The following is a 6297-nucleotide window of genomic DNA, read 5'->3' on the forward strand; positions in this document are numbered from 1 at the left end:
AAGGATTTTTTTTTCTTTTTTTTTTTTTTCATTTGCTAAGAAATTTCCAGTTTTTCATGAGGTTCTGGTCTTCATCAGTTTGGAAAACAGAACTTTAAAGACTTCAATCAAGGCCTCAGTTGTGCCTCAACTGGGCTTCAGGTAGTCAAAGCCTGTTAGGTCCTTGTTTCCTTTATTGTCCATCTGCCTTTCTATATAGAAGGGGGTTTCCAGCTCCTGAGAAGTAAAAATTTCTTGAAAAAGTAACTCATTCTGTGGAGATGCTTAATGTATATAAGAGTTTAAGTACTTGGGAAGTGAGATGTTGTCAAATGCTTTGTAAGCGTCAAATGTGAAGTGTGCTGCTAGGAGGTGACGGGGGGTAGCGGGGAGGATCTTTGGGTGAGGAAGAAGCGTGGTCAGGGCTGCTGCCTGTGTTCATCTCTGAATAAGATCTGGAGTTCCCTCCCATTGGGTTGTTTTCTCCTCTCCTCAAAGCAGCGGCACAAAGCCTGTGAAAAAGCTGATGGTAAGTAATGCCTTCTGGCTTAGGAGGAGAAAGACTTTCTGTAGAAACAGTGGGGAAAAGAGGCGGTTTCTAAGCAGAAGAGAGGAGGGAAAGAAATGACGAGTAGTAGCCTTTGGCTCCCTTACCCCCTCCCCTTTGCACAAAGAAGCCAAGCAAGTTGCTGTTACGGCTTTTTCTCTCCTGGCTTTGGTCCCTGATCTTTTCTGTTTCTTCTCTTTTCCTTTACAAGTTGCTTGGTAACTTCTGTGCTTGTGAATGAGTTGTGCTGATTTCCAACCTTAGGTGTTTCCACTCTTGCCTTTTCACTACTAGCCGCCTTTTGCTCTTAGGTCTACTGTCTGCTTGAGCTTGGCTCTCCATTGCTCTGTACCCGGTGTTGCTTCCCCTCGGCTTTGATTCCCTGCTGGTGCCTGAAGGAACCTCCCTTTCTCCAACAAGTACGTTTGTCAGTGCTGGCTGAACAGAAGCAGCTGGCTGGCCACCTGCTACAGCTTTTGACATGTGGTTTGTTAAGGTGAACAAAACCTGATGCTAATTTACCTTGAAACTGCTCTTTTCCTGCTTCAAAAGCAAGCTGTTGTCCCGGCAGCAGGGAGGACCTGCAGCTGAGCATTGTGGTTTTGCCAGTTCTCTAAATTTGGTAGATCTTGTGCCCGGGCCAGTGCTCTTAAGCACTTGCTGTCTCTCAAGCTTTTCCTGCGGTGAGAACATTATACACAAGAGTAATTTTCCAGTTTGGGCTCTTTGCTTGTTAAAAAGGTTTGTACTGCAGCTTAAAAATGTTTTCTCTATTTGGCTGTTTATGTTTATGGAAGTTGTAGGCAAATTATTTGGATGGTTTTTTTACTTCTATTTAATTTGGTTGAAGGGGACAAGTGGGAGAAGAAAGAGGCGTGGATATACTTACACTGTGATCACATAAGCTGCTTTCCTGTCAAAACAAACTAAAATATTTCAGTTTTTCATTTTTGCTTTCTTGACTCCCAATACATCATTCAGTTCCATCTAGTGCATCTGATGTCTGCTCAGAAAGGATTTGTCATCATCTAATGTGCTAGTCTTTCAGGATTTATAATCTGTTGCTTTGTACATTTATTCAAATCTTGGATTTTTTCTCTGTTTGCCCTAGAATTTATCTTGAATAAGGTGTTAGAAGACTTTGGTGGTTGGTAAAGCAAAATGGCAGGCAGTTTGTAAGCTTTCTTTGCCAGGGCATCTTTGTAGCTCCTTTTTAATTTCCTGTCCACTCAAATAAAACCAAATCATGTCTCTAATCAGCTTTTAAAATCCTGGTCTGACTCCTTGTGTTCCTGAGGACCTCAGCCACTTTGGAAAAGTAAGTTTTAGCTAAATCATGTGTAAGTTTTGCAGTGCTGTATGGAATAATACCTACACACCATTAAGAATCTCAGAGACTTGCAGAAGAAATTTAGCAAACCAGATCATTTTTCCAGGCAGCAGTCTTGCAGTAACCCATCTCAGCTCTGACAGCAGAGCCTTGACGGAGAAGTCACACTGGTGCCTGAACAAAAATTGGTCCAAGGGGCCTTCCTCTTCAGAAATGCCTGAGGCCATCAATCTTACGCAATATTTGTAATGACATTTTCAAGAAGATCTTGTATGGTTACATTCTTCATTACTCTTTTTTTCCCTCCCTGGTGAAATGAGTTGGCCATGGGCCAGAAGCTAGGAAGACTTGCTGTGTCTTGGGTGATGTGGGAGATGCTCTCCATCCAGGCAGCCCATAATCCATCATAGCCATGATAGACCCGAGCATCTTCTGCCTGGAGGTTGCCCTCCCAGTAATCCCACTCCATGTGTGCCAAGAAGACCATTGGGGTCTAAGAATTTATCTGAGCACGGCACATGCGACCAGAGAGGTGCAACTGGAAGGGTCTGGCTCAAGCCCACCAGTCAATACGTGGCAGATGTGCCTGGGGCTTGTGCCTGCGTGGGAGAGGAACAGCCTGCTGTTCACAAAGGTTTCAGCCATCCAGGAAAAAGCCACGTTGTGTGGGTGAGCGGCTGTACTTGAAACAAGGGAGTGCATGTGACCTTCCTTAAACTGGAATATGTACAAATAAAACAGGGCTGAAATAAAATGCAATTATAAACACATTTGGAATAACAACTAAGGTCTGTTTGTTGGATACATTGCAAACAGGAAATGGAGCTAAAATTCACTGCATTAATAAATGCCTTGCTGCAAATACGTTGCCTGATGTTAGGCCCTAGCTGCTATCGAGAGCTTCCTTCTGAGGTACAGCTGAAAACTTACACACATTTTAATGCAACCAAATCAGAGACGCTTAGCCAAAGACATACAGAATCCCTTCTGTACTGGCATGCAGAGAAATTTGTTCACAGCATTTATAGGCATTTAAACTAACTTCTTAGGTTTTCCTTTAAGAGCAAGAAAAGTTGGGTTTTGATCGTACTAAAGTACCCTTCTTTTGCTTGCTTTCTTCTGTAGGAAATGGGCAGGACCTGCTGCCAAGATCACATATGGCTGACAGTCAGCACAAGGGTTAAGGATTTGTAAGCCATGAACAGCAGAAATGTCTGGCACATTTTCATTTACTCTGCATAGTGATAAAGAGTAGGCAACCGTTACTGAAGCCTTAATTGGAATGTATCTTCAGAAGGTAATTGCTTAGAAGATAGCTAGAGGTATGAGCAGGTTGCTGACTGTCCTGCTCTTGGTGTGCCTTGCAGGTTATGTTCATCAGTTGCACAGAAGGGAGATCGGAAATCTGAGAGTTTACCCTGTGGGGTGACAGTAACAAATGGGTTCCAGTCTGGTTGGTCCCCAGCTCTTTGGCTGTACAGTCAGATGACTCCTAGGTCTCCCACACTGGTGTTTCTGGGCTGCTCAGGGCTTTGCAGGTTTGCCGCTTGCTCCTTTCAGATGTGTAGCCAACCATCAAGGCTGCCCTGGAAGCTCTTCTCCTGCCAGGCTTGTCTCCTCTCCAAAGGCCAGGAGCCCTGTGCCTGTAGTCTTCCCACACTCAGCACCCGAGATCTAAAGGGGTCACAAGGGAGCTGCACTTACGCTGTTCCCAGATGAGGCAGCCCATAGCGAACACCACGGGCCCATCAACCAGTGAGGGAGACAAACAAGTGACATGAAAAATGGGAAAACATCGGTGTACTCTTCTTTGCCTGTGCCGGAGCTCGGTGCGTGCCCCAGCAGCTTGGGACAGAGTGGGGGCCAGCAGCAGGGACTGCTGAGAAAGGCTGGATGCACACAGATCCATAGGTCTGGATGGGATAGTGCCCAAGAAATCAACTGACCTTGGCAGCAGCAGGTAATATACCAGAGGGTGATAGTATCAAACTCCACCTTTGGAGTTTCAAACTGGACTTTATGAAAATTTCTTCACTAGAAGGGCAGTGCAGCCCTCGGACAGACTAACCACAGGCACTGTGGTATCTCCATCCTTGGAGGTCTTATACACTCGTCTAGACAAAGCCACAGCTGACCACATCCAGTGTTGGCAAAAACCCCACTCCAAGTGGGAGGTTGAGCTGGCTGACCTCCAAAGGTCTTTCTCAGCTAATATTTCTGTAATCCTGTGATCATCTTCATTGCTACAACTGTGACTGCAAAGCTGGATACTCCAACAAGCTTCCTGCTCAACAGGCTGGTCAAATAGCAGAGAGAGACACGGGGAAATAGACGGTGGTCTGCTCTTGTTTTATTTGAGCAGAAGAAAAGCAATCCTCACAGTATTATTCAGCTTCATCCTGAATGTCCCAAAATTTTTCATGTGCTAGAAACGTTTTTCAGTTCTTTCATGGGACTGGATTTAGATGCAAATTTTTAATGTCTAATTTGACTGATAGACTGGAGATATTGCCAGCCAAACTGCCAGAATCCACATTTCCTTTGCAAGACAAACTCAACATCAGGCAGATAATGCACCAAGGTGGTCTCATCCAGACAGCAAACCCCAAGCAAGGCACCAGACCTGCCTGTAGCATGGTATGGGTGATGTGGGGAGGGGGAGAAGCTCTGCACCTCGCCCACTACTGTCAGAATAGTGTGGGCTGAGAAGTTTTTTGAGCTTTTCCAAAGTCATACAAGTCTATGGGTGTTATTTATAAAGTCATTTGACTACCTCGAGCATTAAGGAAAAGTTCCTTATTGTGGATGCTTCTGTTTAACAAAAGGAGGTGAGAAACTATTTTGCAAAACATGAATTTCTGGGATATTTTCAGCAAATACATACACCTATCACTTTCTTCAAAGACAGGATTACGTATCTGCACTGGTGAAATACTTGCCTTTCCTAATTATACCCATCCATATTTATGAATGAATATCAAGGAACTTAGTGGTGCAGCATGAACTTGTATTCCCTGTAGGGATCTCTCCTACTGTACCAGTCTGCACTGTAAGAGACTCTCATTTACACCATGATGTTTGGCATAGATTCTTGCCATTTTCATCTACTATTTTTCAATTCAACTTATAAGTCCAATAGATAAATTGCCACCTCCATCCAGCCTCCCTCAGGAAGAGAAAAAGGCTAACACCACTCTGGAAATGAACAGCCTGAGCACCTACTCTAAACTGCCTATTTTTTATTCCACTATAAAAAGAAACATCAGCCAGGATCATTGACAGACAATCAACAAATAAATGGAGTCAAAACGCAAACTCAGCTGCAATCCCAGTTTCTAAAGAGTTGGATTCATGTCATAAATTGTGGTAATTGTTTTTTAATTTAATTAAGTGTGCACATATCTATGTAATTAAAAAGCACGTAGGCGTTCCAGATTTGTTTAGAAACTACCCACCACTTTCAGTCTTGCTGTCTGCTTTGAGTCACAGGGGTTGTGAAGCAACCTTTCTAAAGAGCATTAAAACCTTTGGAAAAAGAAAAGGGAAGTTTTAAAATGGAGTGTCCCATGTTAGCATGACCAATTATTTACAGCTGCTGTTAGAAACTGGGTCTCTGGGCACATAGTGGGTTGCACCAGAGGCAGGATGGAGCAGAAAGGAAGGGATAGAGCTGCAAGCTGAACCTACAGAAAGCTCAGACCAGATCCAGTGCCCAGGGAAACCAGTGGCTCTGCAAGTACTTGTTGCCTTTGGAAATCAGTTTGTTCTTTTACTGCCCTTATTTATGTGGATGTGAGGTCTTTTATAACCAACTGGCTTCTATCACAGGACAGACCATGAGTGTGTTTCAGTAAGCGCCTAACATTCAAGTTGCTGAGTTCTCTGATACATGAGCTGGGCTTCTTAAGTTTTTACGTAAAATACATCTTTCTTTGATGCCTCTTCTAGGACTGAAGGGACAATTCTTGGTCTCCTGTCCATGTTTTCTCTAAGTGACTTTGCTTTCGTGTTAGCTTTCCTTTATGACCTGTTACATTGCACAGTTCTTGGGGAAAAAAAAAAAACCAAAACAAAAACAAACGCTAAATTGCATAGTATAGCATGCAAGCCAAATATTCCAAGTTGTGGAGAGTCATTGGGATGTTTCTACATATCTGTGTCTTTACTTGCCTTGCTATGGAATGGCTAGGTTTCCCCTGGAAGCTGCAGAAGCTTGTGAAGTGGCTGTTAATGAAGGTGACTTTGAAGGCGAGGGGAGGCTGCTGGTAAACATAGTCCAGCCTCCTGACCAAAAGCTGTGTCTGCTTCCCACTGTGCATCACAGGTTTTGGCTAAGTCATATTTTCTGGTAAGACATCCTGCCTTGATGTGAGGGTCACAGGAGACTGGGAGCCTTACACTTATTTTCCGTGCTCTGCTAGCTTTGTTTGGGCAAGGTTAA

The sequence above is a fragment of the Falco naumanni genome, chromosome Z (assembly GCF_017639655.2).
Source record: "Falco naumanni isolate bFalNau1 chromosome Z, bFalNau1.pat, whole genome shotgun sequence".
NCBI classification, from domain to species: domain Eukaryota; kingdom Metazoa; phylum Chordata; class Aves; order Falconiformes; family Falconidae; genus Falco; species Falco naumanni.